Here is a 26856-nt window from a genome sequence, read left to right as displayed (position 1 = left end):
TTGCGGGTTCGATCCCTGGCCTTGCTCAGTGGGTTAAGGATCCGGCGTTGCTGTGAGCTGTGGTGTAGGTCGTAGATGTGGCTCAGATCCCGTGTTGCTGTGGCTGTGGTATAGGCCAGTGGTTACAGCTCCAATTAGATCCCTAGCCTGGGAACCCCCATATTCCATGGGAAGCGGCCCTGGAAAAGACCAAAAAAAAAAAAAAAAAGAAATCAAACATGAGGGTAAATTAAAGATATTTTCAATGTTTAAAGTTTCAGAAATTGTAATCATTTTGCACACCTTCTCGAGGAATTATTGGCAGATACACTCCTAAGCAACAAAAGATAAAACAAGAAAGAATACATGAGTTTTAAAAAGTGAAGGGATCAGGAGTTCCCACTCTGGTGCAATGGGATTGGTGGCATGTTGGAAGCACTAAGTCACAGGTTCAATCCCCAGCACAGTGGGTTAAGGATTCAGGGTTGCCACAGCTGTGGCTTAGGTTGCAACTACAGTTCAGATCTGATCTCTGGCCCCCAAACTCCACATGCTGTGCGGCATCCAAAAAAGGAAAAAAAAAAAAAAATGAAGGAATTGGATGTAGAAAGGAGGCAAAGGGGAGTTCCCACTGTGGCTCAGTGGTTACAAACCTGACTAGTACCCATGAAGACTTGGGTTTGATCCCTGGCCCACTCAGTGGGTTAAGGATCTGGCATTGCCGTGAGCTATGTTGTAGGTCGCAGACGTGGCTGGGATCCCACGTAGCTGTGGCTGTGGTGTAGGCCAGCAGCTGCAGCTCTCATTCAACCCCTAGCCTAGGAATGTCCATATGTGGTGGGCAGGGCCCTAAAAAGACAAAAAATAAAATTAAAAATCAAAAAGACTGACAATACTAAGTATTCACAAGTACATGCCCACTAGAACTGTTGAACATCTGGGAGGAGTGCAAATTCTTACAACCACTTTGTTTATTTATTTATTTTGTCTTTTTGGAACCACATCCACAGCATATGGCGGTTCCCAGGCTAGTGGTTGAATGGGAGCTGTAGCTGCTGGCCCACAGCAATGAGGGATCCAAGCCACGCCTGTGACCTACACCACTCTCACGGCAACACCAGAGGCTCAACCCACTGAGCAAGGCCAGGGATTGAACCCGCAACCTCATGGTTCCTAGTTGGGTTTGTTAACCAGTGAGCCATGATGGGAACTCCCATAAAACCACTTTAGAAAAAAAACTGGTAATAACTATTAAAGCTAAACACATGCATTCCCTATAAGCCAACTATTCCACTCTTGAGCACAGATCCAACAGAAGTGCCCATATATATGCCATGAAAGGGCATTGCAAGTTTGTTAGCAGCCATGTTACTCCTCATGGTGAAAAACTAGAAAGGGAGTTCCCTGGTGGCTCAGTTAAGAATCCGGTGGTGTCACCACTGTGGTAGGGGTTCAATCCCTGGCCTGGGAACCTGTGCATGCCATGGGCCTGGTCAAAAAACCCCAAAACCCCTGAAAGAATCCAAATGGCCATCAGTAATAGAATGGGTAGATAAAGGTGGTATATTCATTCAATGGAATACGGTACAGCAATGCCAAAGAACAAACTACAGCTCATTGCAGCAATAGGGTTGATTCTCACAGACATAACATGGAAAAAAATGATGCCAGTCACAAACAAAAGAAGAAACCATGTTTCCATTTACACGACGTTTAAAAATAAGCAGCTTTTATGGTCTCCGGAGGAGACAGTTTGGGGGGTGGGGGGATGTGCTTGGGCTGTGGGATGGAAATCCTGTGAAATCAGATTGTTATGATCATTATACAACTACAGATGAGATAAATTCATTTGAATAATAAAAAACTAAAGTAAAAAAAAATACAAATAAGCAGCTTGGAGTTCCCGTTGTGGCTCTGACTAGGACCCATGAGGTTGCGGGTTCCATCCCTGGCCTCACTCAGTGGATGAAGGATCTGGTGTTGCCGTGAGCCATGAAGTTCACAGACTTGGCTTGGATCTGGCGTTTCTGTGGCTCTGGCATAGCTGCAGCTCCGATTAGACCCCTAGCCTGGGAACCTTCATGTGCCCTAAGAAAGACAAAAAATAAAAAATAAAATAAGCAGCTTCTGTCTATAAGGACAGAAGTTAGTTTATCTTGGGAGGGCAATAATTGTATGAGGTTTGAGGGAGACTTCTAAGATGCTGGTCATCTTTTACTTTGTAAAAGTTCACTGACGCATGCACTTAGGATCTGTGCTATACTTTAACTTTTTGTGTGTTTTTTAGGGCCGCACCTGTGGCATATGGAGATTCCCAGGCTAGGGTTAGAATTGCAGTGGCAGCCGCCAGCCTACATCACGGCCAGAGCAATGCCAGATCCTTAACCCACTGAGCAAGGCCAGGAATCGAACCTGCGTCCCCATGGATGCTAGTCAGATTGGTTTCCGCTGAGCCACGATGGGAACGCCTGCTTTGATTTTAAAAATTCCTCTTGCTCTCTCTTTCCCCTTCCCTCTTTCCTTTCCTTCTTTTCCTTTCCTTTCTTCTCCTCCACAGCTGAACAATTCTGCTCTAAAGCCATGAGGTAGGCCGGAGCAGGAGAGGTGTCCACAGCGATGGGTGTAGGAGCCATCGTAGTCTAGAGCAAGAAATGAGAGTCAGAGTTGGGTGATAAGGGCATCCTCCCCGGGGATCGTGTGGCTGCTGTGGCTTATCACCACTCTGATGGCAGGACAGCATGAGTGCAGTGGTACAGCCCCATGCAGTTGATGAGAGCGTGGTTGAGAAGAGTGTCCCCGCATGGAGACGACCTAGCACGGGAGGTCAGAACCACAGCATGGTTAATGCATATAGGGTGGCCGGGTGGGGGGTTTCAGCCTGAGAAGAGTAAGGGTGGCCCGGTGGGAGGAGTCAGCCTGAGGGGTATGGGAGGGGCATCCATGCAGTGGGGTGGCCTGGAATGGGGTAACAGAGCCCAAGCCCAGAGTGGACAGAATCGACCCAAGCAGGAAGTGGTGGCAGAGATGGAGACTGATGGGGACCTGATCAAATAATAAATATATTAAGGCTAATGGAAGTCAGTTTTGTGCTGTTGGAGAAGGATGTCACAAACAGGGAAAGAGAAAACTAGCATGAATCCTATCGTGTTGGACTGGGATTTAGAGGTATCTGCAGGCACCCATCATTTTCAACACATACAGCTAAAGATGATAACGCAGATGTGAATATGTGTAGGTGTGTGTATTCCCTAGTTCTGTCCTTCAAGAAGTCTTGGGAACAGTGACTTTGCACAAACAATGAGCACCCAGTACCCAATCTTGGTTTCTAAGTACCCCTCTGGAGTTCCCCTTGTGGCTCAGCAGTAAGGAACCCTGCAAGCATCCATGAGGATGCGGGTTCGATGCTTGGCCTCCCTCAGTGGGTTAAGGATCTGGCATTGCCGTGAGCTGTAGTGTGGGTCACAGATGTGGCTCGGACCCTACGTTGCTGTGGCTGTGGTGTAGGTCAGCAGCTAAAATCCGATTCAACCCCTAGCGTTGGCCCTAAAAAGCAAAAAAAAAAAAAAAAAAAAAAAAAAAAGTACCACTCTCCATCAAAAGGAGCTAGAACTCTTTGGAGAAATGACTGGCTCCAGGACTGGGGTAGGTAAAATACAAAATGAGCCTGGAACGTCTAATGCCAGAAAGTAAGGAACCGCTCAAAGAATGATAGAGATTTTATTCATTTGCTAAGGCTGCCAAAACAAAATACCACAGACTGGGGGAGCTTCAACAACAGAAATGAATTTTCTCATGGTTCTAGAAGCTAGAAGTCCCAGATCAAGGTGTTGGCAGGTTTGGTTTCTCCCGAGGCCTCTTTCACTGGCTTGCAGATGGCCGCCTTTTGGCTGTGTCCTCGTATGGCCTTTCCTCTGGCGTCCTGGCGTCTGTTTCTCCTCTTGGAAGGACCCCAGTCTTACTGGATTAGGATCCCAAACTTACGACCTCCTTATTACCTCCTTAAAGGGCCTATTTCCCAGTAGAGTCACATTGGAGGTTAGAACTTCAATATGAATTTGAGTGGGGACATGATTCAGCCTATAGCAGAGACAAATAAAACAGACAGATGCGAGTTTGAAAAGGCTCCCACTGGCAGAATCTGGATGATGTGAGCATCAAAATAAATAATCCTGTGAATACTGATACAAATAAGGAGAGAAAAAGTCTTTTCCACTGAGTAGAATGACAAAAGGAAGGGTGGAATTAGATCATCAACATTTGGCAACGATCAGAACACAAAATATTTCAGCCAAGAGATATTAATGGCTACTGAAATTAATGGGTCCAAATTGGCCGAGGAATGGGACTCCACACAGCAGTTTACAAAGAACTTCCCACCAAAACACCTGTTAAGTACAATAGGAAAAGAAGTAACTTTAGAGCAGATAAATGTGGCAGACACTAGCTCATCAAAAGATCAAAATTAGGAGTTTCTGTAGTGGCTCAGCAGAAATGAATCCGACTAGTAACCATGAGGTTGCCGGTTCAATCCTTGGCTTCGCTCAGTGGGTTAAGGATTTGGCGCTGCCGTGAGCCGTGGTGTAGGTTGCAGACGTGGCTTGGATCTGGCGCTGCTGTGGCTGTGGTGTAGGCCCGCAGCTACAGCTCTGATTCGACCCCTAGCCTGGGAACCTCCATGTGTCGCAGGTGCGACCCTAAAAAGACAAAAAAAGAAAAAAAAAATCAAAATTAACATCATCCACAATGGGACAGTTTGAAATCATGCATCACCTGATAAGACACAGTGACAACATAGCATCACTTCTGTGATATTCCTGCCCCAAATCCATCACTTGAATCTAATCTTGAGAAAACTGTAGGCAAACCCAAATTGAGGAATACGCTACGAAATCATTGGCTTGTAATCTTCAAAATTTACAAGGTCATGATTGTCAAGGAACATCCACTTTTTTCTTTTTTTTTTTTTTTTTTTTTTTGCCTTTTAGGGCCGCACCCGTGGCACATGGACATTCCCAGGCAAGGGGTCCAATCGGAACTACAGTGCCGCCTACACCAGAGCCACAGCAACACCAGATCTGAGCCATGTCTGTGACCTACACCACAGCTCATGCCCATGCCGGATCCTTTAACCCACTGAATGAGGCCAGGGATCGAACCCGCAACCTCACGATTCCGAGTCGTGTTCGTTTCCGCAGTGCCACAACGGGAACTCCAAGGAACATCTACTTTCAATGTCGTCTCTTGCCACATTGAAAGAGACTGAAGAGGCATGGCAACTACATGCAATGCACGGTACTGAATTAGGTCTTTTTGCTATAAATTACTTTACTGGGACAAATGGAGACGTGAATAAATTACAATAACACGTCTGTAATTTTTATGGTTGCACAAGTAGGTACTTAAGAGACGGTCATTGTTTGCAGGATTTATACTAAAGTATTCATGGAGGGTGGCACATCGCTTTAGCAATTCACCCTCAAGCGCTTCAGGAAAAAAAAGGTTCTTTGCACTATTCTTGGAACGTTTCTGTAAGTGTGAAATGATTTCCAAACAAGAAGAAATGGTGACAAAAAGCTGATAAATATCATGTGTATGGAAAGAGCATGTGTGAGGCGGGATATTGTGGCCATCCATTGTGTCTGCCTTTCCCAGCATTCATTCCTTCTTCCTCCAGAAACAGCACCCAGATTTTATTTTGTGGAACTGCCATCCCCAGCGTTTGGTTTATGTGTCATTCATGTGGGCCGGTGCCCAGGTCAACCAGCATATTTCATCTGCTTGGACAGTCATTGGTTTAGGGAAGGGCTCAAGTTTGCTTAATATAGGTCAACCCTGGGATTTTTTTTTTTCCCCTGAAACTATTGTGAAAGAGGCTGTTTTTCTCCAAGGGTTACTCAGCTTTTAGAAAATAAACCTGGAACTGCCTGAGACCACCACATGGAGCCAGACGGCCCAGGGGGGGAAAAAGCCATTTCACAGAAAAGTAGAAGGAACAGACAGAGAAACTGAGTCTTCCTGATATCATTTTAGCCCATACATCCAGTGGTACTTTGACTTTTTGCTTAAATAACTCAAATATATTTACTTTTCTGCTTAAGCCACTTGGAGTTAAGCTGTTGGCGCTTGCAACCGAAAGATTCATGACTAATGTTAGGAAATTCCTAATTTGGCTGGACCGGCGTTTGAGGCGGGAGGGGGAGGGGAGGGAAGGAGAATGGTATTTGACAATCAGACATGGCAGGGCTTCTGGGCATCACGATTCACCAGGAATCTTGGGACCTTCAAGAAAAGTGGTGAGAGCAGGTGGCAGAGATACAAGGACCAAACCGTAAGTCATTAGACTTATCCCCAAACAACCCCACCTCGTAAGAGCTTGTCACCCAATCCACAGCCCAGTGGTCACACCCTTGGCACAGCCCTGACCAGAGATGCCGGCAGGCCTGCTCCTGAGCCCCACTTCCAACTCCATGGTAACTGTGCCTTGCCTTTCTTCACACTGCCTCTGTTTACAACGCACTCTGTCTCCAGTTTGCACAGTTGAGCCTCAAGGCAACTCTATGAGGGTGTTCTTGTCGTGACTCAGTGGTAATGAAACTGACTAGTATCCATGAGGATGCGGGTTCGATCCCTGGCCCCACTCAGCGGGTTAAGGATGTGGTGTTGCCATGAGCTCTGGTGTAGGTCGCAGAGGCAGCTCAGACCTGTCGTTGCTGTGGCTGTGGTGTAGACAGGCAGCTGCCGCTCTGATTCAACCCGTGGCCTGGGAACCTCCATATGCTGGGAGTGTAGCCCTAAAAAAGCCAAACACACACACACACACACAAACAAACAAACAAAACCCAAAAAAGATAACTCTATGAGAAGGTAGAAGTGGGATTATTCAGAAAGTTGAAGCAACCTGCCTAAAGTCACACAGCTGTTCAGTGGTGGAGCCAGGACTACGGGACAGCATTCCTCTTTCCAAGACCAGAGCTCTTTCTAGAGCTTTTTGAGCTTTGGAATTTCTGAGAAGGGTTAGGGTTCCAAGACCAGAGCTCTTTCTAGAGCTTTTTGAGCTTTGGAATTTCTGAGAAGGGCTGAGGGATGGGACGTGTGGTGAAAGGCAGCTTCTCTCCCCTTGGGCTGGGGGACTGCCCTGAGTGAATGAGGAGGGGGCCAGGCTTTGGGGGGCACATGGGCCCTCAGGAGAGGGGTCAAGGGTGGGAACCCTGTCGGGGGTCAGGATGCTGGTTGGAGCAGAGTAGGCGAGCATCACAGAATCCTCGATCCCCAGGGAGCACCCAAGGGACAGCCTGACGTCATGCTTTGGGCATGGCTCTGGGGAATCAGGAAGTGAGGACTCCTCCCACACCCACCCAGTCTGCTGATTGGTGGAAGAGACCCCTATAGGAAACAGTATGCTAACACCCTTAAGGCTAACAGGAATTCCATCATACCTAATATTACTTATGCCAGGTACTGCCTCATGTTCTCACAACAATCCTGAAAAAAAAATCTATTTTTAGTCCTCAGTAGAACTGAGGACACTGAGGCACAGAGAAGGGAAGTGAGTTGCCCAGAGTCACACAGCTGGGAAAAGGAAGGGTTGGGATATAACCTGGAAATCTGGGAGTTCCCCTTGTGGCTCAACGGTAACGAACCCATCTAGTATCCATGAGGACACGGGTTCAATCCCTGGCCTCGTTCAGTGGGTTAAGGCTCCAGGGTTGCCTTGAGCTGCAGCGAAGCTCGCAGACAAGGCTCAGATCCTGCGTTGCTGTGGCTGTGGTGTAGGCCGGCAGTTGCAGCTCCAATTCCACCCCTGGTCTGGGGACTTCCAGATGCTGCAGGTGTGGCCCTAAAAAATAAAGAGAGAGAGAGAGAGAGAGACATAAACAAACTGGAAATCGAGCCCAGAGCCCAGATTCTCAAGAGCTCTGGTTACTCCTCCCGGCATATTCACCAAGCATCACTCCTCGCCAGGCCTGGTGCTAGAAGCCGGGGTAAAGATGACACACCCGGGCGCTGGTGGAGGGTAGGAGGGGAGAGAACAACCAGTCAGGCAGGGCCTGGGCTCTGGTAGGGGAAGTGCAGTCCTGTGGGAGAACCTGATGGAGGTAGGTAGCCAAGGTGAGTCTTGGCAGGATGAGAAGCCAGAGACAAGGAAGGGAGAGTTGGAGTGAGGAGGTGGAGGGGCGCACAGGGCAGAGGAGAGGTTCAGGCCCAAAGGCCTCCAAGTCTTAGAATCAGTGTCCTGATGTCCCGTAAGCCCAACAGAGTTAAGGGGCTCCTGCTCCCCAGGGTCGGCGTAGGCAGCTTACTGGGGGTGGGGGCAGGGCAGCCTGGGAGGGCGGTGGGCCCCTGTTACAGAAATGTGGGCCAGGAGTTCCCATCGTGGCTCAGGGGTTAACAAATCCAACCAGGAACCATGAGGTTGTGGGTTCGGTCGCTGGCCTTGCTCAGTGGGTTAAGCATCCGGTGTTGCCGTGAGCTGTGGTGTAGGTTGCAGACGTGGTTCGGATCCCACGTTGCTGTGGCCCTGGCGTAGGCCAGTGGCTACAGCTCCGATTCGACCCCTAGCCTGGGAACCTCTATATGCCGTGAAAGCGGCCCCAGAAATGGCAAAAAGAAAAAAGAAAAAACAAAACAAAAAAGAAATGTGGGACAGAGGCAGGGGGTCTGGGGTCAGGCAGGAAAAGCCCCAGATTTTACAGACGTTGAAGTCTATGCAAGTGACTGGGGACAGAGACGGGCCGGGGAGGGACATAGATTCATGAGCGACAGGAGTGGTCTACGCAGGAAAGTCACACCCGGGAAGAAAAGGCCGTGTTGGGCCCAGGGGCTGGCGGGGCATGGATATACACAGATCCCAGGGCGCCCACAGAAGCAGTGGGGCAGGGGGACAGGGCGTGAAGGGGCGGATGGAGCCCTTGCACCAGGGGCCGAGCAGGGTATGCTTTCAGAAGGTCACCTGGGCCTTTTGGAGAAGCGGCTGGACGCTGATGGAGAGAGGGGTAGGGAGCTTCCCAGAGGTGGTGAGGGGGCCAAGAGAGAGCAGCTTGGAGCCGAGCCGGTGCATGGAGAGACTGCAGAGCCGGGAGAATTCTGAGCCCACTGTCACGGCCATATGTGGCGTGGGTTAAAAGCCCACTCCTGGCTGTCGGAGCTCGGTTTTGGCGGCTGTTGCCATCCCCGGCACTGTGACGGAGGGCAAGTTACTGAACTCGCTCAACCTCAGTTTACTTCTCTGTAAAGTGGAGCTAATCTCTATATCTCAAACAGGATCGCTCATGGGGCTCTTGTGGGGATTGAGGCGAGGTGAGCAGGGGGAGCGGGGCTGGCATTCAGTAGGTACACCGTAGCCATTATTATTCTGCAGTTTAGGCTGTTTGGCAGACCCTTAAGTGGCTTTGGAGAAAAGATCCCTGGGCTTCTGGGTCCTGGCCTTCAGATGGGAACACTAATACCTTCCACGTGGGGTGGAGCCGATGGGACAGCATGTGAACCGGAGTTTGCAACCCACTGGGAGAGGCCTTGTTGGAGCGTCTGTCCAGCTGGCACATGGGCCTGCGCTGGATAGGCCGGGCTGCGGGATCTTAAGGGCCCCCCTGGATTCCCTTTAGGGATTTCGTTATCTGCAGTGGAATGCAGTCATGTTAGGCTGTAAGGGAGAATGTGTCTTGCACTCTGAGTGTGAGCAATCCCTTAATGGGCCTTGAGCTCCCACACCCACCGCCAAGTTTCAGCAAATTTTAAAAGGAACGTGGTATTTCTAAAATAATAAAACAAAATGTAACTTTGCAGAAGTCTTATGAAGGATAATGTTTCATATAAGCGAGAGATGATACTGTTGGAAAATTTCCACTGATCTGTCTCCGCTCTGGGTGACAATAAGGAGCCATGAATTTTCATATCCTGTCAGTTTCTTTTCTTATGCCTTATTTGCCCTAAATTAGAAAATCCTAAACCACAATTATAGGTCATTAGAAATGGCAGCAAACGTTTGGCGGCTATCAGAGGGTTGTGGATTCCGACCAAACCAGAGTCCAGAAATCTCAGACCTGTTTCTCCCTGAAGACTATTTTCTTCTCTCTGGGACACTAGGTCCACAGGTAGGAAGCTTCCAAAAGTTAGAGGACCGAGTACTTGACCTTGAGAAAGAGAGAGAGTGACAGACAGAGCCATCCTCCTCTTTTTGGTTGACTCTGACTCTGGAAAGAATTCTTTAAGTTCTGATGTAATATTTGGATGCGGTTTTTAAATAATCTTAATAATATGTCACTGATTCCTTTCTCCCGCTCAGAAACAAAAATCACCGAGTGCTGAGAAAGAATCAAACTCTGACAACAGAGCTGTCCCACTGCAGTTTGGTTTTAAGAAATTCTGCTCCACTTGATATGCATCAGTAAATGTAAGAGCTTAGGGATGTCTGGGCAATACAGATGTTGAACAAACTGCCCTCTGATGGAGTTCCCGTCGTGGCTCAGGGGTTAACGAATCCAACTAGGAACCATGAGGTTGCGGGTTCGATCCCTAGCCTTGCTCAGTGGATTAAGCATCTGGCGTTGCCATGAGCTGTGGTGTAGGTTGCAGAGGCGCCTCGGATCCCGCGTTGCTGTGGCTCTGGTGTAGGCCGGCGGCTACAGCTCCGATTAGACCCCTGGCCTGGGAACCTCCATATGCCCCGGGAGCAGCCCAAGAAATGGCAAAAAGACAAAAAAAAAAAAAAAAAAAAAAAAAAAAAAAAAACTGCCTTCTGAGCGGGACCTTTAAGAACTTAGACGTGGTCTTGAGGGGCATTATCGACAACATGAAAAAAAAATGGTTTCTGTCATCATTCTTTTCAAAACTCCTGGTAGGAGCCTTTTCTTTCCATAGCTAGACTATCTCAGGGTGATAAAATGGGCTTTTGGACTTGCTGTCTTATCTTTGCCTAGAATGCTGAAAAGTATGCTTAGTGAAAGAGATTAGAGATCAATTTTCAGTATTTCCCTCAACTCCATTTTGGGTGGGACAGAGATCCCGACTACTAACGGCTTAAACAAGACAGCAATTGGAGTTCCCGTCGTGGCTCAGGGGTTAAGGAATCCGACTAGGAACCATGAGGTTGCGGGTTCCGTCCCTGCCCTTGCTCAGTGGGTTAAGGATCCAGTGTTGCCGTGAGCTGTGGTGTAGGTTGCAGTCTCGGCTCGGATCCCACGTTGCTGGGGCTCTGGTGTAGGCTGGTGGCTACAGCTCTGATTCTACCCCTAGCCTGGGAACCTCCATATGCTATGGGAGCGGTCCTAGAAATGGCAAAAAGACAAAAAACAAAACAAAACAAAACAAGACAGCAATTGATTTCTCTTCCATCTCATAGTCCAGAGACAAGTAATCCAGTGCTAGAAAGGTGGTGCCTGCATTAGCTTGTCCAGAAACGCAGGCTCCTTCTGTCTTATTTTCCTACCACCTTTAGCTCTTGCCCTCATTGTTGTGCTCCAGGGTAGCTCACCATGACGAGGTTCTAGGCAACAGACGGAGGAAAGTGGATGGAAAGGCATGTTCTACAAGGATCTGAAGGTCATACTTCAGCTCACATCCCATTGGCCAGAACATTGTCACATGACCACATCCAGCTGAAAAGAAGGATGGGAAATGTAGTTTTTATTCTGGGTGGTCATGAATCTAGCTAAAAACTGGGAATACATTGTATTGTTGGGGAGCCATAGCTGGCATTGCCAAATGCTGGGGAGCGATCAGGAAACAGATAGGAATTGGCTTTCAGGCACAACTTCTTTGTTGTGGAAGATGGAGGAGTGCCTTTCCTGGTGCTCCCTTAGCAGTGATTGCCAAACCATCTTTTCAGTGCATATTGTGACTCACAAAATGATCGCTTCAGCAAAGAATCTTTTTTTCCTGAAGAGTGGGTTGTAAGTGATGAACCTAAAAGCTATGGAACACTTTTCTCTAATATATGAATCGCTTTGCACATATGCTAATTGTGTTTGGACTCAGCACATCACTGATTTTAACTTCACACACATGGGTCCACATCTCTCTCTCTTTCTTTCTCTCTTTCTCCCTTTCTTCCTTTCTTCCTTTCTCTTTCTCTCTTTCTCTCTCTCTCTCTCTCTCTCTGTCTTTCTTTCTTTCTTATCACCTCGTAGCATATAGAGTTCCCCAGCCAGGGATCAGATCTGAGCCACGGTTGTGACCTACATGGCAGCCATGGCAACGCTAGATCCTTTAACCCACTGTGTTGGGCCAGGGATCGAACCTGCGTCCTAGTGCTCTGGATGCCGCCAATCCTATTGCGCCATAGCGAGAACTCGCCACATCTCTTTTGAAAAGAGAGATGAGATGAAGTTATTTCTTCAAGTCATTGATTATGCTGCTTGAGATTGATTCTAAGATCTCAAACAGCTGGTTCAAGTGTCAATATGATCACTGCGACAGTACAAACTTAATCTTAGAAGAGAAAAAATATGCAATTTTAATGAGGAGTATAAGATAGCAGGATTTATTAAAACCAAACGAATTTCTCATAATGCATATGCCATTGATACTGGGTGACCCCCGACACTGTCGTTTGAGAAAGGAAATTTGCCAAAAGCTGGTTCTGCCTGCTCTCCGAGAAAAATGTGTGTCATTCGTTACATAGCTGTTTTACAAGCTTCTTCTCAGATAGTGTTACTTGTATCTGTGTTTTACTAAGAGGAATGCGATTTTAAATGCTGCCAACGTCATTTTGTTTTTCTTCCTGCCTTTAGTGGGGGGGGGGACGTCCATTAATTTTGTCCTGGAAAGCTTTTTTGACTCTCGTTCTGGAAGAAAAAAGAAGACGAAGAAGGCCCTAATGGTTTACCAGAAAGGTCACTATGGTGCTTTGTTTGAAAATGATGTGAAAGCCTTAATGGCCTGATGTCATTATTTGACAAAGTTTCATAAGCCAGCACAGTGGGGATTAGAATGGGACCAAGAGCCCGGTGTCAGAATTCAACATCATACTCACGATCCCACACTTTCCTTTCTCGGCTCCTCGTGTGAAATCATCATACACGTCCGAGTTCTTAGATTTTTACGTATTTACGTCTTTCGGGAACTAGATTCTGGTTCACTCTTCACTTGTCCCACGCTGTTCTCAGTGGTCGTGTTTGGGTTACTCGTTTCATCACTCTTCCTCAGCTTTCATAAGCCCCTTTTGAACCCTTGACTTCCTGAGCGGAGGACTTTATGGATCACACATGAATAACGAAATCCCTACAAAATGATAATAAAAATATATCACCGAAGACAAGCTGCCAAGCAACCAAATCTAGACCTTCCTTGGATTAGGCGCCACGTGGAAGAATGTGACAATATGACAGACATGATGGGATGGCCGTGGAAAGCCTCATCAATTTCGCACGTCGACTTTAAGAGAAAAATGATTCCACTCTTTCTTCCCTGGAAACCTCCACCACCCGTGGACCCCTGATGGGGAACACCTAGGTTATATCTTCAAGGAACCTCAGTTTTGTGGGAGAGACACGGTCCTTGTCCTTGGGGAGCCCTAGGTCTGAACCAAGAGACATACTCTGAGGGAGACACAGTTTCCTTCCCCAGTGTGAAGGGGGAGCCAGGTCACATTTCAGACATGGAGACTGGTGATATCAAGGCTGGATTTCAGTGGACAGGGAGATCCCGGGAGGAAGGCATGAGGAGACACGAACTGTGGCGTTTTGTAGAGAGGAGGTCAGTGGGAAGGGTCCTGGGACAGAGCTGATGGGTCCCCTGGAAGTGGGCCCAGCTCAGACATGGATGTCCAGTCTGATAGTGGGTGCCCCAGTCCCTGCACCATTGTCCTTACAGTGGCTGGTAGCAGGGAAAGGACAGGGAAAGACGAAGGACAAAGGGATACACGCAGAGAGACAGGTATGGAGAGAATCAGCCAGAGATGCCAGAAGATCTGAGATAGACACAGACTAAGTGGGAGCAGGAGCTCCCGTTGTGGCTCAGTGGTTAAGGAACCCGACTCGTATCCAAGAGGACACAGGTTCAATCCCTGGCTTCCCCAGTGGGTTAAAGACCTAGCATTGCCCTGAGCTGTGGTGTACGTTGCAGAGGCGGCTCAGATTCAGCATTGCTGTGACTGTGGTGTAGGCTGGCAGCTGCAGCTCTGATTCGACTCCTAGCCTGGGATCCTCCGTGTGCTGCGAGTGTGGCCCTAAGGGAAAAAAAAAAAAAAAAAAAAGAATAGATGGGAGCAGAAGGTTAAAATGGAGTCAGAAGCAGAGAAATGTCCCTAAATGTCCCGGCCCTCACCGCCACTCTCCCCCAGCCCTGCCCCTCCATTCCCCCCCTCCCCTGCAGGCTTACCGCATTTGCATCTCCTTGCCTCCAAGCTCCCATCCAGGCTTTGGCATCACTTCACTATTTCCCCTCACTAAGTGACAAATGCAAACCGGAGCCAAGATCCACACATCTAGCTCCCTGGGAAGGAGGGAGCGCGAGAGCAGGCACAGCCCCCATCTACCATGTGGGTAGGGGCAGGGGCAGGTGGGGGAGCCAGGGAGCGCCTGAGCCTTGTCCACCTCTGTGTGTCTAGGCCCTGACACAGTGCAGGGCCCAACAGGGCAGTCAGGAGTGGCTGCTCACTGACTGAATGCGTAGTAGCCAGGATCCGAGGCTGGGCTGTAGCACAGTGCGGAGAGCCTGGATTCGAACCTCTTCTGCAACTGCCTCGCTGTGTGACCCTGCGCAAGTTCCTTGACCTCTCTGAGCCTCAGTTTCCTCAAATGTACAATGAGGAGAGGGATGTTAACAGAACCTACATCATAGGATTGTTGCAGCCCTTCAGTGAGCTACTGATTATCTGGCACAGAAAACGCCACATAACTCTTAGCCTGAATCACGGGGGTGCATCAGGGGTGGGATTTTCCTGTGTCTACTGCCTGCATTTGTGCTCGGTGGGGATGTGGCGTGTTCAAGGGGTGCTTCTGGGCTGGGTGACAGTGAGGAAGGCAGGTAGCATAGCGCATTGGGAAGGGGGCTGGCTCAGTGGCTAGGCCAGGCAGGTGTGGGATCTATTCACAGCTTCCCCAGGTCCCGACTGGGGTCCCCAGCAGGGGGCTGCCTCTTACCTACAGAATGGGGAAAAGACCTTCCTGGAGTAGGCGGGTTGTCAGTGAGGAAGAGTAAAGGGCCACTTGAAACACAACTGAGGGCTGTAATTCTTCCCAGTGTTTTCCATGGTCTGTTGTATATGACTACATGTATATTTCGTGGCCGTGTGGATTTGCAAGCAGGGGACACTTGAGGCAATGAACAGAAGCCTGATCTGGCTGTTGGAGGACGTGGGTTCCCCCTCAGTTCCAGGAAGGGAGTTGGGAGCAATGCCTTGACCCTTGGGTGAAGGATCCGGCTTTGCCGTCAGCTGCGGTGGAGTTTGCAGACGTGGCTCGGATCTGGCGTTGCTGTGGCTGTGGGGCTCAGGGGGTTAAGGATCTGAAGTTGCCATGAGGTCTGGTGTAGGTCACAGATGTGGCTTGGATCGGTTGGTGTTGATGTGGCTGTGGGGTAGGCCGGCAGCTGCAGCTGTGATTCAACCCCTAGCCTGGAAACTTCCATGTGCGTTGAGTGTGGCCCTAAAAAAGCAAGCAAGCAAGCAAGCAAACAAACAAACAAACAAACAGACAAACAAAAGCCTGTGCGCTCTGGAGCCAAACTGCTTGGGTTTGAAGCCCAGCTCAACCTCTTCTTAGCTTTGTGACTGCAGGCAATTGACTTGACTCTCTGCCTCTCTTTCCTTTCTTGAAAGTGGAGATAATAATAGCACTCACTTCAGAGGATTTGGGGAAGAGAACTTTAATTCAAACGTGTTGAGTGCTTATGGCCTAGCCTGGTACGGACACTTATTCCTGAGTCCGGCTGGGTCTGAGGGATGTGCTCTGCCGCCCAGTTCCCAGGCCCTTCCTGGCCAACAGATAGCTCATCCCCTGGAACTGACCTTTCTGAGCTCTGACCAGTCTCCCTCAGGCTGGTGTTCCTAGAAGGGTGCAGCCTGGGGCAACGCTCCAGTGCAAGCTGCTAAAATAATCACCCAGGAGTTCCCTTTGTGGCTCAGCGGTAACAGATCCATGAGGACACGGGTCCAATCCTTGGCCCCTCTCCATGAATTAAGGATCCGGCAATGCTGTGAGCTGTGGTGTAGGTTGTAGATGCGGTTCGGATCCTGCGTTGCTGTGGCTCTCGTGTAGGCCGGTAGCTATAGCGACCCCTAGCCTGGGCACTTCCATATGCCGCAGGTTCTGCCCTTAAAAAGCAAAAAACTGAAATGAAAATAATCACCCATCAAGGGAGGCCCCAGATGGACATTTTTGGTTTTTTGCTTTTTAGGGTCTGCACCCCTGGCATATGGAGGTTCCCAGGCTAGGGGTCAAATCAGAGCTACAGCCACCAAGCTACACCACAACCACAGCAACGACCTACACAGTCACAGCAACACAGGATCCCAGCCGCATCTGCAACCCTCACCACAGCTCACGGCAACACCAAATCCTTAACCCAGGGAGCAAGGCCAAGGATCGAACCCTACAACCTCATGGTTCCTAGTCGGATTCGTTGCCACTGCACCACGATGGAAACTCCAAAGTGAATGTTCCTGGGGTTCAGCTGCGGGGGGAAAAGAGGGAGCCTCTCTGATCTCCCCTCTCCTCCCCCCCCCCCCCCCCCCCCCCGCCATGGAAACTCAGGACAGTGACCTGACCTGAGGGGGAGGTGGGAGTGGCCCTTGGCAGGGTCAGAGATCTGAAATGCTGAGGGTCAACTCTCACCTCCCACGGTTCCTTCTTGCCCTGCCAATGACCTCAGGAGGAGAGAATGTTTGGGAGGCGAAGGCGGGGGCGGGGGGGGGGGGGATGGCAGCGAGAAAAGAAAGCGGCCGTCAGAGGCGATGCGGGGGGTCTGCCGCACCCACAGTAAGCAGAGGGGCCGTGTGCACGTGCAAATGCGGGTGTGAGCGTGCGAATGGGCGTGGGTGTGTGTGTGTGTGTGTGTGTGTGTGTGAGAGAGAGACAGAGAGAACACGTGAGGTGGTGGAGAGGGATGGGTGCCCAAGTGTCTAACTGGGAAGAGACAGAATCCTGGACCAGGCTCCCCGGTAGGGACTTTCTCTATCTGGACTCCGCTGAGGAGTCCAGCGGTCACTAAGCAAGGCGGGTCCTAGACCCTTGGTCTCCAGACATGCAATCCAGGGCTGAGGGGAAGCTGGGGGGAAAAGGGGGCAGCAGACACGTTTGGAGAGGAGAGGGGTGGGAGTTTTTCTAATTCCAGCCCTGCCCCTCCATCATCCAGCTGCTTCTTCAGGCTGCAAGAGGAGGAGGAAGGACAGGGCTGCCCCCCCCACCCGGAGAAGAAGGAGAGGAGGAGGGGCCAGAGGCAGGCTCGCAGGGTGCAGGGTTCTGTGGGAAGGGTCCAGGGATCAGCCCCCCTCTTTCCTGCAGATGTGGGTTCCCCCTTCCCCTCCCCCACCCCACCCTGTCATCCTCTCTCCAGCCTTGAACGTGGGGAGGGTCCTTCAGAAAGAGGCTGGGGCAGGTTCCCAGCTTTAGCAAAGCTGAGCCCCGAGACGGACGAGGGGAGCAGCCTAAGCCCACCGAAGTCCTGGCCTGCCCCTCCTCAGTTTCCCCACCTGGGAAGTGGGAGAATGGAAAGAAATGCTATTCGTGATGGGTGAGGTGGCATCCGGGGGGAGTACCTGAAGCCCCCCCTTCACTATGTTGGGGAGCAGTGCCTCCTTGCAGTCTTGCACAAGGCCTCCCACCCCCTCCTCCGGAGCCCCCTGCCTGGGAGGGGTGGCCTCGGCGGTGGTGGCCCTGAGTTTGGGTCCACAGCCTGGAGAGGAAGCTGCAGCCAGAGCAGACATTCCCGATGACTCACGGGCCCGGAACGCCTTGAGGCGAGGCGGCAGCAGCTGTGGGGACAGCCCCCAGTTCTGCAGGGGCAGCCGGAGAGATCTGGGGGGGCTGGGAGGCGCGGGGAAGGCGAAGGCAGAAGGTCAAGTGATGGCGCGCAGGGAGGCTCCGGCCTGGAGTGAGGGATGAAGGGACGGCCACTGAGGGGGGCCTGAGGGAGGGGAGACAATGTCCCTGCTGCCTTCCTGGCCGTGAATCCAACTCCCAACGCAGCGGGAGCCACGAAGGCTCCACGCAGCAGAAGATGCCTGCGCCCCCCCATTCCTCCCCGCTCCCCCTCCCCAGCCTTCAGAAAACCCCCCTTTCTTGAGACCCATTTGTGAAGAGGAAGATGTCCAGCCCTATCCCTTCCTGAGCCTGAGCATGACACCTCTGTCCTGAGGAAGCAGGGGATGGCTTCAATGACCTCCCTTGGTTCTTGCCCGCGCCAACCTGCTTCACTGCCAGGCTCCCCTCCATTTATGGGTGGCATGTGGGGGAGAGGACACTGAGGCCCAGAGGGGCCCCGGGGGCTCAGGGAACACAATGGCTCCCCCAAGTCTGCCTGACCTGGCAGAGTTCTGGCCACAGGGCGCCTGTGTCCTTCTGGTCTTTCTCTTCCCAGCAAAAGATGCAGCTAAAGCCTTCAGTCTACGTGGCAGGCAGAGGGGGGCCTCCAAGGCGGGGGGGTGGGGGGGGAAGCTGGGAATGAGGTCAGCGGGTTGGATGGGCCAGGCCGTGGCTGTGAAGGCAGCTGGGCTCCAGCAGTCAGGAAGGTAGGGGCCTCCGAGCCGGGCCACTCCCAGCCCCAGCCCGCCGTCCACCCGCCCACCACGGCCTCTCTCCCGTCTCCTCCCCTCCCTGCAGCCCACACTCCGCCCAGGCCAGATGGTTCGCATCAAGCCTCTTCCATGTGGCAGTTCCACCCTGCCCACCAGGCTCCCTTCCCCCCTCTGGCCACATGGCTCAGGGGAGACTTGGGGAGCAACTCTCTGGCCCTGTCCCCCCAGGTCTGGGTAGGATCCCTGTGTCATGTTGAGCCCTCATCCCCTGCTGCCTCCCTGGCCTCCCCAGCTCCCCAGTCCCCCCACCCCCACCCCCAACTCAGGATCTTGAAATACAACAGAGATCTTACCTCCAATTCCTGAATCTCAGCTGAGTGACTTTTTTTTTTTTTTTGGCCAGGGATCTGAACCCAAGCCAAATCCTTAACCACTAGGCCACCAGGGAACTCTAGCTGTGTGACTTTACGAGGGTCACTTCCCCTCTCTGAGCCTTGATTTTCTCCTCTGTGCCAAGAGGGGAGGACAGCGCAGACTGAGCTCAAAGTTTCCTCCCAACTGAACATATATTATTCTATGATATTCTCACCTTGAGACTATAAGCTTCTGGAATCTAGGAGAAGTTGAACCCCGACTTGGTGTGGGTCATCTGGTCTACCTCTTTGCCTGCTCCCAAACCACATTTTCTTATTGATCCGAAACCATAAATCCCCCCTACTTACCTTGCATCTCCCCCTCCCCCCAAGGGCCCCAGTCTTCTACCTTAGGTTTTTTGCTATTGAGGTATAAATTCTCCGGACAAGCCCTTAGCAAAACATCACTACCATACCTTACTCAAAGGCAGTCACTGGCTCTCTGTGGCTACCAAATTGATTACAAATTTCTCTCCTTGAATTCCAGGCCTCTAGAAGTTGGCCCCAGCCAATTTTTCCAGCTTTCTCTTCCACATTCCCTCTTTCCAAGGCACTCCTCAACCTCTCTGCATGTGTGTGTGTATGTATGTGTGTGTATGAGGCTTCCCGGGTTTGGCGAAGCCTTTCCTCCCATTCCAACCCTGCATTTCAAACACTCCCAGGACCAGCTCAAAAGCCACCTCCTCCAGGAGTTCCTGTTGTGGCTCAGTGGTGACAAACCCGACTAGTATCCATGAGGACGCAGGTTTGTCCCCTGGCCCTGCTTAGCGGGTTAAGGATCTGGTGTTGCCATAAGCTGCAGTATAGGCTGAAGATGTGTGGCTTGGATCTGGCATTGCTGTGGCTGTGGTGTAGGCTGGCAGCTGCAGCTCCGATTCAGCCCCTAGCCTAACTTTCATATGCCACAGATGCAGCCCTAAACACACACAGACACACAGACATACACACACACACACGCACCCACACAAGTAGCCTCCTCCACAAGACCTTTTTTTTTTTTCTTGTCTTTTTGCCTTTTCTAGGGCCGTACCCGAGGCATATGGAGGTTCCTAGGCTAGGGGTCTAATCAGAGCTGTAGCTGCCAAGCCTCCGCCACAGCCAGAGCAATGTGGGATCCGAGCCACGTCTGCAACCTATACCACAGCTCACAGCAACGCCGGATCCTTAACCCACTGAGCAAGGCCAGGAATCAAACCTGAAACCTCACGGTTCCTAGTCGGATTTGTTAACCACTGAGCCACGACGGGAACTCCCAAAGACCTCTCTTATCACCCACTGGCCTCCTCATTCTTGCATCTCTCTGGAGGCTCCCATTTACCTTGCTGGATGTGCCAGCAAGGTGGTCCATTTATAGACTGGGGAAATCAAGTTTAGCAAGATGAAGCGACTTACTGAAAATCACGCAGCCAGTGCTGCCTTGGGAGAGAGATAATTTTGTGTTTATTTTATTCCCTTCCTGACTCTGCACTTTCTTCAGGCAGGAGCTGTCGTTCCCAGAGCTCTCCCCAAAGCAGGGCTGGCCCCAGGAGGTCTGCAGTAACCATCCACGGAACAGAACTGATTAGGATGTCTGCAACAGGGCCCAGTCTCAGGATCTTAACCCATGGCCTATGGAATTGAAAGCCAGGGATCAAGGAGGTGCTGTCGTGGCTCAGCGGACATGAATCCAACTAGGAACCATGAGGTTATGGGTTCGATCCCTACCCTCGCTCAGTGGGTTAAGGATCCGGTGTTGCCCTGAGCTGTCGTGTACATCACAGACACAGCTCGGATCTGGCGTGGCTGTGGCTGTGGCGTAAGCCGGCAGCAACAGCTCTGATTAGACCCCTAGCCTGGGAACCTCCTCCATATGCCGCAGGTGCAGCCCTCAAAAGACAAAATACAAAAAATAAAATAAAATAAAATAAATGGCCAGGGATCAAGTCCAAGCCTCAGTTTTGGACTATACCACAGCTGTGGCAATGCCGAATCCTTAACCCACTGAGCCTGGCCGGGGAATCAAACCTATTCCCCCTGCAGAAACAACGCCAGAACAATGCCTTAACCTCTGTACCACAGTGGGAACTCCACCAACCCCAGGCTCTTCTTCCCTAAACAGCCTCCTCTCTTCCAGGGTACCACATCATCCAGTCTCTCTTGTCAGAAGACCAGGAGTCACCCCTGCTCTTCCTCACACTCCCTCATCCAATCCAATCCAACCCCAATGCCGGTAAATTCCGCCTCCCATGGAGTTCCCATCGTGGCTCAGTGGTTAACGAATCCGACTAGGAACCATGAGGTTGAGGGTTTGATCCCTGGCTTTGCTCAGTGGGTTAAGGATCCGGCGTTGCCATGAGCTGTGGTGTAGGTTGCAGACGCAGCTCGGATCCTGCGTTGCTGTGGCTCTGGCATAGGCCGGGGGTTACAGCTCTGATTAGACCCCTAGCCTGGGAACCTCCATATGCCGCGGGAGCAGCCCAAGAAATGGCAAAAAGACAAAAAAATAAAAAATAAAAAATTCCTCCTCCTAAAGTCTTCTTGAGTCCTCGTCCTCTTCTCTGTTCCCATCCCCTTCAACCTGGTCCAAGCTCTCATCAGCTCTCACCTTGGGCCACTTCCCATCACAGCCACCTTTCAGTACCTGCTCCATTGAGTGATCACGCTGCTCTTTGACAAACACAGGTCTGACCCTGACCCTCCCTGCTTCAGAATCTCTACTGGGGCCCCAAGTTGTAGGGAAAAGACCAAAACTCCTGATGTGGCTTCTTGAGCCTGCCTAGCCGTTGCGTCCTCTGTTCCGGCCACGTTATCCTTCTCCGAAATGTGTTGGCATCTAGCACTTGCCTGCTCCCTCCTGCCTGGAATGCCTGCCACTCAGAGCTCTGTGTTCCTTTCGTTCCTAACCTTTACCGATGCGATTACGTGTTTATTTACATGATATCATTCATGTGTGTCTCTGCCAGAGGTAAGCTCCATGAGGGCAGGCACTGAATGCCCAGTACCCCTTAAAGTGCTTGGCATATGAGGATAAAGGATTCTGGATCCTTCCTGTGTCCAAGCCAGACTCTGTCCCAAAGAGTGCTCTTCCCAGGGCTGGTACAATTGAGCAGAGGGGGAGTCTCCCCTGCTCACCGCCTTCCCACCCAGGAAACTCCAGAATCCCAGGTTTACTGCGAGGAAGAGCTGGTGGTTGACCTAGATGAGAAAGACATCAGGCATCTGTAACTGATGCTGATCTGTGCGGCGGGGCGGGGTGGGTGAGGGCAGAAGATGAGGCTCTGGACAGGTGTCTCTGGCTCACACAGGCAGCCTCCTCATGCTTTTATTTCTTTATTTATTTATTTTTGTCTTTTTGCCTTTTCTAGGGCTGCTTCCCGCGGCATGTGGAGGTTCCCAGGCTAGGGGTCTAACTGGAGCTGTAGCCGCCGGCCTAAGCCAGAATCACAGCAATTCGGGATCCAAGCCATGTCTGTGACCTACACCACAGCTCAGGGCAACGGTGGATCCTTAACCCACTGAGCGAGGCCAGGGATCGAACTCGCAACCTCATGGTTCCTAGTCGGATTCGTTAACCACTGGGCCACGTCGGGAACTCCCTCATGCTTTTTTTTTAAACCTAGCTTCAAAGAAACTTTTGCATCTAGCCCTTGAACGCTTCAACCAGACATCCAGTTGTGATTCAAGCTCTACCCACCCCCCACCCCTGCCTCCTAGGATGCTAAAGCTGTCTCCTTTGATAGAGTACATGCTTTGTAGGAGACGGCCACTGCCCCCCCACCCCCAAGGAAGGAATGGAACAGAGATGCCCAAAGAGAATCTGTCAGAAATAGAGGGAAGGGAGTTCCCATCATGGTGCAGTGGAAACAAATCCGACTAGGGACCATAAGATTTCGGGTTCAATCCCCGGCTTCACTCAGTGGGTAAAGGATCCAGCTTTGCTGTGAGCTGTGGTGTAGGTCGCAGATGAGGCTCGGATCTAGTGTTGCTGTGGCTGTGGTGTAGGCTGGTGGCTACAACTCCGATTAGACCCCTAGCCTGGGAACCTCCATATGCCATGGGTGTTGCCCTAAAAAGACAAAAAAGAAAAAGAAGGAAGGACGAGAGTTCTCTTGTGGTGCAGTGGGTTAAGGAGCCAGTGTTGTCACTACAGCAGATCAGGTCGCTGCTGTGGCACGGGTTTGGTCCCTGGCCTGGGAACTTCCACATGTCACAGACGTGGCCAAAAAAATTAAATAAATCTTGTGCAAAAAAAAAAAAAAAAAAAGGGAGAAGGAGTGTGTGGGTGGAGGGATGGGACAATGGACAGAGGCTGAGGAGAGAAAGAAAAAGAAAGAAAAGAACTCAGAAAAGGAAGACAAATACATGAGGAGGAAAAAGGTTCGGGGTGGTGGGAGAAAAAAGAGCAAAGAACAGTAGGGGGTGGGATAAAACAAGGGCAGAATTGAACCAAACCAGAAAGAAGGAAATCACTATTCAATTGATTCACTCGTTCAGCCCTTAACAAGAACCTACTCGGCCTTCGGACACTGCGAAGGCGACCGGTGCTCTGATAATGACCTTGATGGGCCCCTGGACAGCCTGGGGAGCTCATGCTTCAGCAGGAAAGATGGGGTTTGACTTGGGATCACCAGAGAGGAAGTGAGGACAGTAGCCCCCAAGCCTGACAGCACCCCATCTAGCAAGATTATTCTCCCTTGGGACCTGGCTCTGACCTGGGGGGTTTGCAGTGGCCCAGGACGTCCTCCTGTCACCTAAGGACCACGCCCCAGCCCTTCTCTCGCAGCCTGTCCCAGCCCCTCCCCTGGCTCCTTTGCCTCAATTTCCCCTTCTTGGACCGGAGGGGACCCAGAGAATGAGACAGAATGTGCACGACTAGAAATCAAGCCTTCTCTTTAAGCGTGAGGACTGATCTAGAAGAAAATGAAGGGAAGGCCAGAGGCTGGATGTGGATATTTGAGATCGGGAAAATGGAAAACGGCAAATGGGACCCAGAAAAGGAGCTGCAGAGAAGGAAGCCTGGAGAAAGAAGCGGAGTCCCCCGGGAGCGAAAGACGAGGGAGGGGAAGACGATGAGACCTCGCCACACTCTCCTCCCTTTCGGAGCTAAACTCCTCCTCCGAGTTGTCTGCACTCTGACCCCTTTTCCCGGCCTCCCGCGCCCTCCCCAGCCCACTCTGGCCTGGCTTCCTCAGCCATCCCTCCACCAAAACAGCCCACACGCAGGGCGCCCATCGCTGCCACGTTACTTAATCCAGGGACCTTTCTACTCTGTCTCATAGTAATTCTCTCTGCAACAGAGAACTCTCCCTCCTTCCCCCCCTGCAAACACGACATCCTCCATTCCTTCCTTCTTTTTCTATTTTTATTTTTTTTATTACTCAGATGAATTTATCCCATCTGTAGTTGTATAATGATCATCACAATCCAATCTCACAGGATTTCCATCCCATCACCCAAGCACATCCCCCCACCCCCCCCAAATCCATTGCTTCCTTCTTGCCCTCCTACTTCTCCCACTCTGGTCCCCTGTCTCCTGTACAGGCTCCTCCCTCCCTGCCTTCCCCAACCCTTAAACCCCGAAGGTCTTCAAGACTCAGTCCTTGGAGTTCCCGTCGTGGCTCAGTGGTTAATGAATTCGACCAGAAACCATGAGGTTGCGGGTTCGATCCCTGACCTTTCTCAGTGGGTTAAGGATCTGGCGTTGCCGTGAGCTGTGGTGTAGGTTGCAGACGCAGCTTGGATCCCACGTTGCTGTGGCTCTGGCATAGGCTGGCAGCTACAGCTCCGATTAGACCCCTAGCCTGGGAATCCCCATGTGTCGAGGGTGCGGCCCTAGAAAAGACAAAAAGAAAAAAAAAAAAAAAAAAGGGCTCAGTCCTAACCCTTCATCTCTCCTCCTTCCATGCTTTCTCCATCCACACCATCATGGGGGCAGGGGGCACATGCGTCTCTCCTCTAGATTCCAGACCCAGGTCCCTAAGGATGCCCACCGTGTTTCTGATCGGATGTCTCTTAGGCACCTACCATTCCCCATGGACAAACTTAACTCATCGTCTTCCCTCTAAACCTGGGAAGGATGAAGAGATGGAGGGAAGTTTCAGGCCAAAGAACTTGGGTTGTGGCTGAGGCATAGAAAGAGCAGAGCTGTGCCTGGAAGCTAAGGAACTTAGCTAAGGATGTGCGATGCTGAGGAAAGGGAAGAAGAGAGAACCGCCCCGCCCCCCAACTGCTGGGGTCTGTCCCCAGACTCTGCCCCCAGGGATCCTCAACAGGAAACCTGCAGGGCTCCAAGATGGGGACACATGAAGATCAAAGTCTTTACTGCCACCTCATTTTTAGACCCCCCCCTTCTCTCTCCTCAACCCCTCCCCTGGGACCCTCTCTCCATCACCGGTTTGGGGCCGCCCGGGTGGGGGCAGAAGAACATTCTGGAGGGTCAGATCAGAGAAGGAGGGCAACAGAACCTCAGCAGGGGACCAGAGAGCTGGAAAGGGCTGACCCACCTGCCCACCAGGTGCACCAACACCTGGGCTGCCTCCTCTTCCTCACCCCGCACCATGGAGTCCAGACAGAGGTGTGAGGGGCTGGGGGAGGAGGGGGTGCACAAGCGCGTTGAGGGAGGGCACTTGGGGAAATTTGGAGAAGGAGCAAACTCAGAGCTCAGCACTTTCTTCCTTCTGTTTTTCTTCTTGAGGAATTTTTTTTCCCTAAGTGCTGATGACTTTACCATTTCTTGGGGGTGGTGGTGGTGGGGGGGGGGAACAGGAGATTTGGGCTTTCGCCCCCCCCACTCCAAATGCCAGACAAAGTCTTACATTCCACCAGAAGCCAGAGTTTCAGACTTTCCTAAAGATGAGGTGGCGTCTCCTCCCCTCTCCAGCCTCAGCTCCCTCCCTCCTTTCTCCATTTCCCCCCCCCCACCGCCCCCCACCGCCCCGGTCTCAAGCCTTCAGTTCTGGCCAAGGAGGCCCAACCAGGCTGGGAGGAGACCCCAAGTACATTCTTCCTCTCACTGTCATGCTGCAGAAATTAAAGACACATCTCTGGGCTGGGCGCCCGCCAAGCGTTTCAAGTCAAAAAGTGGCAGAGGAAGCCCTGAACCTCAGCTTTCTGCCACGTGTAAAGGATGCTTGGAAACCTTCTGCCCAGAGCCCCTTGGGATGGAGCTGGACACTGGGAGCGGGGCGGGCGGGGGGGCGGTGGCTGTCACCCCCTCACTACCCACAAAGCCCACTTTCCAATCCCAGGGTTCCCTAAATACTCTTCAGAACCCCAGTGATGGAGCAAGTCCTGATTCTCACCTCTGAGTCCTAATCACGCCTTTAAGGTGACGGAAGGACAGCCTGCAAAGGGAGCATGTGGGAAGGGGGCTGTAGGCAGGAGTCCTGGCTGCAATAACTCAGCAAGCGGGGAGGTGGGCAGGTCACACCACCCCTCACCCAAGCAGGTGACTCTCCGCCCCAGACTGCCACTCTAAAGGGGTGCCCACCACCCTGAGGGTCAGGTCCCTGGTCTCCTGTGGGGGGGGGAGAGGGGGTGCTCCTTGCCCCTGACCCTCGCTGGAGGGTGCAGGAACTGCCATCTCAGCACCTCAGCCCCCAGTACTGTCCTGCAGTAGCTGGCACTAGGCGGGGGCAGATCTTGAGCCACAAGTTGCTGCCACATGGTGGGGATAATTGACGAAGGCCCGTCCCTCCATTGCTGTCTCCAGCCCTGCCTCTCTGGAAACTCTATATTTTCTCTTTAATTATAGCCCCTGCAGTCTCCCTCTGCGGCCCCACCCGCCCCGCTCATCCCGGCTGCCCACGGCCA

The sequence above is a fragment of the Sus scrofa genome, chromosome 12, assembly GCF_054392235.1.
Source record: "Sus scrofa isolate SSC_HxYL_T2T_F1_AM1 chromosome 12, Sscrofa_HxYL_maternal_Yorkshire_Landrace_v2.0, whole genome shotgun sequence".
In the NCBI taxonomy this organism is placed as follows: Eukaryota; Metazoa; Chordata; class Mammalia; order Artiodactyla; family Suidae; genus Sus; species Sus scrofa.
This window is presented reverse-complemented; position numbering follows the sequence as displayed.